The 12,273-nt window shown below is 44.4% G+C and overlaps 1 protein-coding gene across 1 annotated transcript in view; it reads left to right on the top strand.

Moving 5' to 3' along the window:
- LOC308462972 (acyl-coenzyme A synthetase ACSM3, mitochondrial-like) overlaps positions 1-12,273 on the top strand; it is a 313,063-nt gene that overhangs the window by 174,790 nt on the left and 126,000 nt on the right. The gene's annotated exons all lie outside the window — the stretch shown is intronic.

Here is a 12,273-nt window from a genome sequence, read left to right as displayed (position 1 = left end):
AATAGGGACATCCTATTTAACAACAACAACACTTTTATTATTTGTACTCCACCCATTTGACTTGGTTGCCCCAGTCACTCTGAGCAGCTTCAAGCATATATAAAAACATAATAAAACAATAAAAAAATTTCCCTCTACAGGGCTGCCTTCAGGTGTCTTCTAAAGGTTGTATAGTTACTTATCTCCTTGGTTTAAGGGTCACATAACTCCAAACCCTCCAATATTTCTCAAATGAAAATACTTTTGCATACCTTTCTCTGATGAAAATAAGGACGTCCTGAGGAAAAGCAGGACATTCTGGGATCAAATCAGAAGCTGAAACAGCTTCTAGAAAATAAGGTTCTGGGTAGGTTCTGAGCTTTTGGGCAAATAACCTTCTAGGCCTAGGCAGATTCCACCCACCCAGACTTGCTATTAGATCCTCATGGGCCGGAAAGGTTTCCTGTTCCAACTGAGCCTTGTTTGAGCAGCAATGGTGTTGGGTGTTTCTGGCTAGTTCTTTGGTCCTCAGTTTTGCTTTGTCTCCTTGCTTGTGATTTACCATATTTTTTGCTCTATAAGACTCACTTTTTCCCTCCTAAAAAGGAAGGGGAAATGTGTGTGTGTCTTATGGAGCGAATGCAGGCTGCGCAGCTTTCCCAGAAGCCAGAACAGCAAGAGGGATAACTGCTTTCACTGCGCAGTGATCCCTCTTGCTGTTCTGGCTTCTGAGATTCAGAATATTTTTTTTCTTGTTTTCCTCCTCCAAAAACTAGGTGCGTCTTGTGGTCTGGTGCGTCTTATAGAGCGAAAAATACGGTGCCTCAAACTTCAGCCAACCCAGTATTGACAGCATATCACAGAGCCAGGACACCTAATGGCAAGGGATTTGCAACCGGCCCAACCACAATGCCCATGAGATGATTCAGTTGCTACAGTCTTAGGTGTTGCGCTGCCTGTGATGCCTCCATCTCCAGTTCCCTCGTCCTCACCCTCCAACTCTGCTGTAACGGCCCAGCAGGTCTGAAAGCCCACTTTTCCACTCTGAGTAAACTTTGTGCAAGCAGATGAGGATGAACACTCAATAAACTGGTCAACTGGAGGATCCCCTTCTTCATGTCGTTTGAATTTGCGTTAGGTATATTTTACATCATAATTTCATGCAGCTATTCCACACACAAGGAGAGAAGGGGCAGTTGAAGACTTCATTTGAGAAGCAATTTTTTTTTTTAAAAAAAAAGTCATCTCAGCAGAATCCTATAAATGTCTACTCAGAAGTAAGCCCTATTATTTTCAATGGGGCTTTCTCCCTGGTAATTGTTCATTGGATCACAGCCTCAGTTTGCCAAGAGAGGAACACTGTCATGGACTTTTGGTTGAGCTCAAGAACACAACAATTCAGTTGGGTACATTTAAATAAAACAGAGGGCATCGCTAATGGTGGTGCTCATGACCTTTCAATGAGTTAAAATGCCATTAATAATAGAGCCAAGATAAATAATGGGTGAATGAACCTGAACAATCTCTCTCTCTCTCTCTCTCTCTCTCTCTCTCTCTCTCTCGGCTTAATTATTTGTGCCTCTATGACTCCCTTTTCTACTTGGCCTGTAATGTAGCACTCCCCACCAGCTCAAAACCAATTCACTTTTTTCCTTTCCTTTTCAGGAGGAAGGCTGGTCATTGATGTTAGCAATAAAAATCACTTGCGAGAGATTCTGCAGCCCATTTGGCACTTGAGAGGGAAGAGAGAAAAATGCGGGCAAGGACAAAAATGACAAATGACACTTCCGTGCATCATGCCTGATTGCGGTGACTTTTTATTTTTATTTTTTTATCACAAGCCACATTCAAAGGCAAACGGTTTGAGATAGTTCTATCTCTCCTGATTGCAGTCCTTCATCTTCTGGGATTGTTAACACATTCTTTACATTTGGGAATACAACCCCTACCTTTATATAGGACAGAGGCAGAGAACCTGTGGTCCTCCAGACGTCACTGAACACCAGTCCAGACAGGACCTACTGACCATTGTCCCTGGCGGTGAGCTGTGTCACTGCAACTTCCTCATGAAGAGCTTTTTAGAGAATTACCTTCAGTGCCGCTCCTGCACAGGAAGTCATATAAGAAGGCTTCCTGCCTCAGCTGAACTTTGTTCTGAGCTCTGCTAAGTCTGTAGCTTTACTCTTTGATCCTGCCTTATTAAAGAATGGGCGACTTGCTCTTTCATTAGCATCCTGCTTTCCAGTGGTTTTAGTTAGAGTTACAGGAACTGCCCCACTCTCTTCCACCATTAACTAATCTAGCCACCTGTTTGAGACCGGATGTCCCTGTTCTGCCAGATCCTAAATCCCTATACCAGGCTTCCTCAAACCTGGCCCTCCAGATGGTTTTGGTCTTCAACTCCCATGATCCCTAGCTAGCAGGACCAGTGGTCAGGGATGATGGGAACTGTAGTCTCAAAACATCTGGAGGGCCGAGTTTGAGGAAGCCTGCCCTGTACAGTCTCATGGCTTCTGAGCATTTATACTTTGTATACTTGTCTTTGTGACAGAACTGTAATTCAACTAAAAACAGGATCGGTGGTGAAGCCTGGCTGTGTAAATGACAGGTTAGACTACTGCAATGTGTCATACATGGGACTGCTTTTGAAGACTGTTCAGAGACTAAAGCTAGTACAGAACACACTGGCTACATTGCTTGCTGAACATGAAGGCATGAACATGAAACACTGGTTCTGGCTCAACTGTAGATTTGTTTCCAGGCCCAATTCAAAATGCTGGGTTTGGCCTTAAAGTCTTATGCATCTTGGACCACCTTTCCCTGTATGAACCTGCCTGGACCCTGAGATTGCCAGCTGAGGCCCTTCTCTGTGCACCACCTCCAAAGAAAGTCCAGGGGATGGCAGTGAGGGAGCTGGCCTTTTCTATAGTAGCCCCTGTTTATTGTGCATTTATTAATTTTGTATCCCACCCTTCCTCCAAAAGTAGCCTGGGCATCCAACACACAAGGAACAGAACATCCAAAACCAGCTCAGATACAGAAAAAGAAACAAATTAGGATAAATATCTCCACTTCAAAGACTTGTTGAAAAGAGAAAGTCTTCAGTCTCTTTCTGAAGAGACAACCAAGATGTCACTAGTCTAATATTTGACAAGCAGGAATTCCAGCACCTTGAATTTGGTCTGGTTTATGGAATGCTCTCCCCATGAAGGCCTGCCAAGCACCAACCTTGTCATTATTTCAATGCAGGAAAAGATGGCTTTGTATTTTCACAGACATATGGGCAGTGCTAGTGATACGATATATTATGGTTGATCTCTTTTAGTGGGAAGTGATGTATAAAGGGAATAAATATAAGTCCAATGAGATGTTCCCAGACTGGTTGAAGATCACTGTTTTAGGTGCTTTTCCCAAGATCAAACTGTCCTTGTAACTGTTCCACCAGCAGCAGCCTGGCTCCATATCCATATCCAAAACTTGATGTCATCAGAGAATAGAACACCTGTTTGCTCAGGCCTCCATCCACGTCTGTTGGGGTTGTGACGCTCGGCTTGCATAAGGGTTGGCTGACGTGAAGCTGCCTTTTGACTGTGTGTTCGTCATGATGGATGACTGCGGTCCAAAATGTAGACATCATCACCACATGAAGTCCTTTGCTGGGCTCTGACATGTTGGCAACCAGAGAGGAAACGTTTAGCGAGGCGACTGCATGAGCATCCCTGCACAGCATGGATCTGTAGGATTGTGTCAATTACATTTCTCGCCTCTCGACATAATTGGATGTAGAGGGAAGAGTGCCAGCCGAGGGGGTACGAAACAGACAAAGCTCTCTGAGGATTCTCTATACAAAGCACATATCTGATGATATACTCATTCCTTTGAGTGATGTTTGCTCGGATGCGGTTCTCAGTCAATCGTGCCCTAAATCTATGACTCATCGACATTTTCCATCAACTGTTAAGACAATCCCTATAGGAGGCTTACTCACGGCTGGCCTTTGCCCCTGCTGGTTGCAGGGAAGCAGAAGAATTTAGGTAAAGACATTCGCTGTATGCAGCATCACAAACACTGACTCCTGGTGGACACTGGGTGCCTGGAAAAGATGGACCTCAGGTACGATCAAGCAGGAAGCTTCTTACACACTTATTAAAGTTGAAAATGGAAGACAAGATGGCAATTTGGAAGTGCTTGGAGAAATCAATGCCAAAACACCCCAGGAGAAAACCAAAGGTAGCAAAGGGACCATTGTCCCTTATTCACAATCCACATTGCTGTGATCAGCTGGAGAAGTGCTCCCAACTTCCCCTAAGTTACCAGAGGTTCATTTACTTTCTAAGTGGACTAACTCTTTCAGTGCCGTGGTACCACAGCTTTGGAGCTTGGGAGTCAGAGGTGGGTCTCGGATCTGGACCAGTTGAAGACCGCTCAGTTAAACTGTGCATAAAATGCACACATTAGTGAAAAAACGTGCAGGAATGCATTCTGAAAGGGAGAAATTATTTGTGAAAAAGGTGCATAATAGGCAAAATTGCATAGCAGGATGTGGGACTATGGGGGAGCAAGCCCTCTTGGGGTGCTGATGCTGGGAACCCCTCCATTGTAGGCTTAGTTTGGATACATAAGCCATATATCACAGAGAGGCCACAGTTTCCACTGTCCCTCATTCTAAAAGAAACGCAAACCCTGGATAAGTGCCTGGAAACCCTGGAATCTTGCACTGCTTGGGGGTCGGGGTGGCATGCAAAAGTAACAACCTGGAGCCCTACTGATTCCAAGTCAACAATTTAGGCTAAATAATCCAATTTCTATATATGTATAGACTGGCAGACTTGAAGCGGAGCATGAAATTTGTGCTTCTAACCAGGGAGGGCAGGGGCTCCAAGCCATCACTGACTGTCTCCCACAGATAAAGCAATGGGTTGTGCGCGCACATGTGTTTGAGCCCCATGGCTGAGTGCTGACTGGCTCAGAGATAAAAAGAAACATGAGCAGCATCTGGATTTTTGCCAGTGGCACTCTGGAAGCCTGAGAAGCACTGTAGTTCCTTCCATGACCTTGTTGCTGTTGAATCAGCGCTGTGCCTGTTGACATGTGCTCAGATGAGCGCTATGACCCACCCCTGCTGTTGTACCTTCCTCCCTACCTTGGGCACAGGATTGAAATCCTCTCTCTGCAGATGCTGCCTGGTGTGATAATAGTAATTTTCCTGATAGGCCATCTGGCTACAGATGGCAAGTTCTTTGCCTCGGTCCAGTATATCTGAAGGAGCGTCTCCACCCCCATCGTTCTACCCGGACACTGAGGTCCAGCTTCAAGGGCCTTCTGGCGGTTCCCTCACTGCGAGAAGCCAAGTTACAGGGAACCAGGCAGAGGGCCTTCTCGGTAGTGGCGCCCTCCCTGTGGTCCGCCCTCCCACCAGATGTCAAAGAGAACAACAACTACCAGACTTTTAGAAGACATCTGAAGGCGGCCCTGTTTAGGGAAGCTTTTAATGTTTGATGTAGTACAAAAAATTTTTGGAAGCCGCCCAGAGTGGCTGGGGAAGCCCAGCCAGATAGGCGGGGTATAAATAAATATAATAATAATAATAATAATAATAATAATAATAATAATAATTTTGAGGCAGGGCTCTGTAAGTAGTCTGCAACAGGTCACCCTTCCACCACAAGGCACGGGGAGGGAAGTTTGTGTAATGCTCTCCAAAGATGGATCTGCTTGGCACCTTCTCTTCTATCTTCTAGGGCCCTTCCAGATGATCTAGTTATTCAGCATTCATCCTGATTCGCTCGCACAAAGTTTATGTGGAAGTTAGACTATGACTGTTTTTTATAGAGCATTTGTTCTGATTCGTTTGTGACAGGGGAGGGAAAACTCTTGGGATCACGAGCCTGCAATTTCTCCCGGCTCCCGAGCTACAATTCTCAGAGTTCGCAGTGGAGGGATTGATTCTTAAACCACTCTGAGAATTGTAGTTCTGTGAGGGGAATAAGGTTCAGAGGTTGCTTCACACACACACACACACACAGAGAGAGAGAGAGAGAGAGAGAGAGAGAGAGAGAGACCCACACCCACACCCACACCCCAGACCCTTCAAGTGTCCCTATTTACTAGCCATCCTGGTTTCCGATTTGATCCCGGAATGTCCCATTTTTCCTTAGGACGTCCCTATTTTCAGCAGAGAAATGTTGGAGGGTGACCCCCAAGCCAAGGAGGTAAGTAACTATACAAACGTTTAGAAGACATCTGAAGGAAACCCTGCAGAGGGAAGGTTGATGATGATGATGATTATGGAATAGGATATCCCTATTTTCATCTGAAAAATATTGAGGGAGGGATATGACACACACTTCTTTATCCTCCAAGCAGGCAAGGTAGAGGCATAGCCACAGTTCAAGGCTATATTCCAGTTAAGCAAATGCACTGGAGGAGACCACAGAGCAGGGTTGATGAGGAGTATGGCCTTGGGAGAGACTCAAGGGCTATATGTTGTTTAGTCATATAGTTGTGTCTGACTCTTCGAGACCCCATGGACCAGAGCACGCCAGGCACTCCTGTCTTCCGCTGCCTCCCGCGGTTTGGTCAAACTCATGTTGGTAGCTTTGAGAACACTGTCCAACCATCTCGTCCTCTGTTGTCCCCTTCTCCTTGTGCCCTCCATCTTTCCCAACATCAGGGTCTTTTCCAGGAAGTCTTCTCTTCTCATGAGGTGGCCAAAGTATTGGAGCCTCAGCTTCAGGATCTGTCCTTCCAGTAAGCACTCAGGGCTTATTTCCTTCAGAATGGATAGGTTTGATCTTCTTGCAATCCATGGGACTCTCAAGAGTCTCCTCCAGCACCATAATTCAAAAGCATCTATTCTTTGGCGATCAGCCTTCTTTATGGTTCAGCTCTCACTTCCATACATCACTACTGGGAAAACCATAGCTTTAACTATACGGACCTTTGTCGGCAAGGTGATGTCCCTGCTTTTTGAGATGCTGTCTAGGTTTGTCATTGCTTTTCTCCCAAGAAGCAGACGTCTATTAATTTCGTGACTGCTGTCACCAACTGCAGTGATCATGGAACCCAAGAAAGTAAAATCTCTCACTGCCTCCATTTCTTCCCCTTCTATTTGCCAGGAGGTGATGGGACCAGTGGCCATATAGTGAGGCTCATAGGGCCCCCAGGCCTAGGGCTCCCTACCCCTGCAATAAAACAACATTTTTGTTACCTGGACAGTAATTATGCACTGCATTGTAGACTTGCTTAGCCCTGGAGGTGACGCCCTTAGTGATGTCTAGGAAATGTATTGTTTGAGGAGGGGGAGAGAGAGATTTGTTTAGGGAGAGAGAGGGGGAGAGAGAGAGAGATGGCTTGTTACCCATTTAATCGGTGCTGTGGGAAGCTCTAGCCTCAGAGGGAAAGAGTTATCTGGGTTACAAATGAGACGAGAACAAAGCTATTAGCGATGCTATCTGTTTTCCCGAGGTAATTTTGCTGCCGTCCCCTCAGGTTGGCAGAGCGGACTTCCTTATCAGATGATGGCGACAAAACAGGATTGTCAAACCACATTTTTATTCGCCTGAGGTAGTAGGAGAGAGCAGCATTCTCCTGGAAAGTGCCAGAGCGGTCATGTTTCCCCAATAGATCAACTGACTGACTCAAAGCCTTGTAAGACTCATGTCGATTGTAACAGAGGGCATTAGAGGGAATGGGTGAAACTGTCAATTTTGGTTTCTCTCCTTTTCTTGTTTTTCTAACCTTAAATTCAGTTCATCACATTTCCACATCACTCCACCATTTTTGTGAAAATGGTCCCTCAGATATAATGTTCCTCAAATAGAATGCATCACTGTACAGTGGTACCTCGGGTTACATACGCTTCAGGTTACATACGCTTCAGGTTACATACGCTTCAGGTTACAGACTCTGCTAACCCAGAAATAGTGCTTCAGATTAAGAACTTTGCTTCAGGATGAGAACAGAAATCGTGCTCTGGCGGCGCGGCAGCAGCAGGAGGCCCCATTAGCTAAAGTGGTGCTTCAGGTTAAGAACAGTTTCAGGTTAAGAGCGGACCTCCGGAACGAATTAAGTACTTAACCCGAGGTACCACTGTATGTTATTTTCATGAACATACGCATTTATATGTACAATTTCCTTTGGTCCATGTGTGTTTGCACAGTTTACTAGGCTGGAGAGCTGCACTGCAAAATTCGAACAAGTGCAAATTTCAAAGGCTGGCTGTGTTTGGGTTCTCATATTGTTGCAGAAAGTCCGTGTTAGGTAGGTTAGCCTTTCAATAGGGACTGAGTTTAATTTCTCCTCCAGCCCTAGAAGATGAAAAGGGGAAGCTTTGAATTATTTATTTAATATTAATAGAGCTCTTCATAGCTTCTTTTCTTCTTCCACAAAATGTCTCCATGGCACTTACAAAATGTTAAAGTACAGATCAACTTATCAAGCATATAAAATGGAAAATAGAATAAATGTGGTGGAGTCTCCTTCTTTGGAGGTCTTTAAGCAGAGGCTTGACAACCATATGTCAGGAGTGCTCTGATGGTGTTTCCTGCTTGGCAGGGGGTTGGACTCGATGGCCCTTGTGGTCTCTTCCAACTCTATGATTCTATGATTCTATGAAAACACGAAATAAAACATGAGAATAATTAAAATGTGTTCACCCATCAACAGCAGTCAGAGGGACAAATCCTGCCCCACTCCAATAAAAGATGAGTGCCAAAATGTGCCAGAATCATACCATGTTAAAATGGGCAGCGTGGAATCGGGCTGGATTCCAGAGTAGCATTTTCAGACTTTTTCCAATGAGGAAGTAAACTGCTAAAAAAAAATCTGGAAACATTTTTTCTATCCCCCTCCTCTATTTTTAAGTTTTGTTTGTGAAATGATGAAATGATAAAATTGTGCAATAGTGCAATGGCGAAAAGATGAAGATGTGCCACATGACTGGACAAATCTGGAACCTAAAAATATCTCAAACTGTGAAGATGCTAGGGTTAAAAGCATAGAGGGGAGATTGCAGCCAACTGTCTCCCCAAGTTTCCCAGTTGATGATTTACCTGAATTTGTTCACTGGGCACCTTAGAGAACATGGGATAAGGAATCGACTCCCACTCTTGGATACCAACCCAGAACAGATGTCTCTGAATCATATTAATTCTTGCCACGGCCTGAAGTGATTCAGTCACAGCAATGAGGCTGTCATTTCACTAGAAGCTTGTCATGGTTTGGGGCCCATGAAGATAAATTACAGAAAGAGGACTGGCAACAACACAACTTCCTATCTGCAGAGTGGCCAACAGCCTTTTTTTCTGGGGGTACTCAAGGATACGGACATCTTTTTTTTACCAGATGTTAAAACCGTGGCTCTTACTGTAACAACTTCATGGTGAGTTCCTTTAAAAGAAAACAGCACTGTATATAAACCTACTCTTCCCTCCTTCCCTCCTTATGGCTGCCAACATGTGTCAATTTTAAGAAATTAATAACAATATCAATAACAATAACAACAATAATTTTATATGCCACCCATCTGACTATGCCCCAACATTCTCCCCCCCTTCCCCTTTGCTTGCTAGAAACCATATAATACTTGCATTCCAACAATTCTCTGATAACGTTCTGCTCTAACCAAATCCTTTTGTTGGTATTTTGTGTGCCTTCCCAAATAGGACTCAACTACATTAGTCAAAAAACAACGCTTTGAATGATTTATAAACATGCAACACCAGATGGCACCGGAGAGCAAAAAAAATTCTATTCTATGATTTTTACATAGCGTTTTTTTCTTTCGTTAGAACGATTTAATTTCTTACTTATTCATAGCGTTCTTTTCCTGTGTGTAGATCCACCTATAGAGTGATCCATCCATCCATTCCTGATGTAGATTATGATCCAGGCTCACAGTATCTTCTAAAACAGAGGATTTGAAAGATCCCATCCATATGATGGAGATTGCATTGGTCCCCACAGTAAACAAACAGATACTAGTGTTTCAGGGAATTGCCATCTTCAGCGGATAGCAAAACTTGCCCAGTTAAGCTGCTTAAATGTGATTTGGGGGGTGCTTGGTAGGTTCTCTTGAAAAAGAAAATATGATGACTAAGTCATCTTTCATGTGTGTCTTGCAGAATTTCATGCAGTTAGCTAAATATAGCTAATTGATGCTGGAATTGTCAGAAAGACAAGAAAGATAATTAGCAGTGTTTGTTTACAAAAGAACCAATTCACAATCGAAAACATGAATTCTTAACTCCAGAAAATCTGCAAAGGCTTTCTTCGAAGGATTTGGGGAAGGGCCACAGCTCAGAAACAGAGCGGTTGACATCTCCTCCATCAAGACAATTATTAGGATGTCCTTCTGGCAGACCAGAGTAGATGTTTGGCATGTTCCAAATCTGCTGGTAGGAACAGGGAAGAAACTTCATCCAGGCTCACATTTAAAGACGGCCTTACTTAATTTGCAGTTTCTAAAACAATACCTGAACCGGAAAACCGCCATCCTTCAAAATTCGCACTCTGAATTCTGCAGTGCTCCAGCCAAATAATGGGTACAGAATAAATAAAGTCAGGGCCAGCCCAATACATTTTGACACCTGAGGCAGACCACAAAATGGCACACTCCTGCCAGAAAAGAAGAAGGAGGGAAGATTTACACTGGGAACAAGCAGTGGTGGCGAGAGACGGGATCAAATCAACCTTACCCGATGGTTGAACTGGGAATCAAGTGCCATCATTGGGGGAAAGGGGCCTCCTTTGAATCATGCCTGGCATATACAGACCCCAGGAGACCCAACATTTCCTCCCTAGGGGTAGAAGGAGAAAGGGACGCGGGTGGCGCTGTGGGTTAAACCACAGAGCCTAGGACTTGCCGATCAGAAGGTCAGCGGTTCAAATCCCCACGACAGGGTGAGCTCCCGTTGCTCGGTCCCTGCTCCTGCCAACCTAGCAGTTCAAAAGCACATCAAAGTGCAAGTACATAAATAGGTACCACTCTGGTGGGAAGGTAAACGGCATTTCCGTGTGCTGCTCTGGTTCACCAGAAGTGGCTTAGTCATGCTGGCCTCATGACCCGGAAGCTGTACGCCGCCTCCCTCGGCCAATAAAGCGAGATGAGTGCCCCAACCCCAGAGTTGGTCATGAGTGGACCTAATGGTCAGGGGTCCCTTTACCTTTACCTTACTGTGGAGGCAGTATTGCAGCATGGGCTACTTAGGACGAGGCTCCAAGGAGCTTGCCACAGCCATCATGGCAACAGCAGAGGGTGAGGCACTCTATGGAAGCTGGATCTGCTGCCCCTGTGAATCCTGCCTCCTGAGGCAGTGACCTCATCTTGCCTCATGGATGGGCCAGCGCTGGGTAACGTGTTCATATAGACAACATAAGCTGATGAAAATAACACAGAAAAATACATTGTATTGGGGGAGGGATTGCTTTGCAGAAATGCATCTATTCATCAAAATTAGGTGTGTAAGGAGAAAATCACACTAAAATCCTGATGAATTTTCAGGAGGGTTTTAAAAAAATAATAATACAAGCATGAACTGATGTGAAAATGTGGAGAGCTGAAGTGAAGATTTGTTAGGAGACCTCGATTCCCAGCACAGAGCTCCAATTCTCAGAGTGGTTTATCAGCCGATTCCTCTTCCCAGGACCTCTGGGAATTGTAGCTCTGTGAGAGGGAAAAGGGGTCTCCTGGCAACTCTCGCCACTCTTAACAAACTACAGCTCCCAGAATTCCTTGGGGGGAAATCACAACTGTTTAGAATGGCAGCATAGTGCTTTGAATGCATGCTGTGACCGTGGCCTGTGACTTGTTGTTATTCATTGTCTTATCCTACAGGAACAGTGGTACATTTGGGCAATTTTTTGCTGGGGAAAGGCCTCTCTCTTTAAGATTCAGGTAAAAGGCCTCATTAAACAAGACTGTAGATCATTTGGTATGGTTCTAGCCAGGATAGAAAATTCTGTCCATTTTAGTTCTTCTCAGTTTCTCATTCCACCCTGCTCCCCTTAAGTTCATTTCCCTACTTTCTGCATCAGGTGTTGTTTTTAAAGCCCTCGTGAAAATTCATAGCACCTTAGTGCTAATTTCCTCTAGTATGCACATTTTACCCCAATATTATGCATTTCATATATAATTTCCATTAATATATGTATCTTATGCACACTTTCTCTGGATGGCCACATTTTTATACATCTTGTTTGGTTGAAGAACTGCACCACAAAATTTCAAAAGTGCAAATTTCAAAAGAGAGCTGTGTTTCCACTCGCAGATTGTTTCAGAAACTGAAAATTAGG

This window comes from Podarcis pityusensis (assembly GCF_964106645.2).
Source record: "Podarcis pityusensis genome assembly, chromosome: 14".
In the NCBI taxonomy this organism is placed as follows: Eukaryota; Metazoa; Chordata; class Lepidosauria; order Squamata; family Lacertidae; genus Podarcis; species Podarcis pityusensis.
Note: the sequence above shows the minus strand (reverse complement) of the source record. Positions and strands in the feature narration are given on the sequence as shown.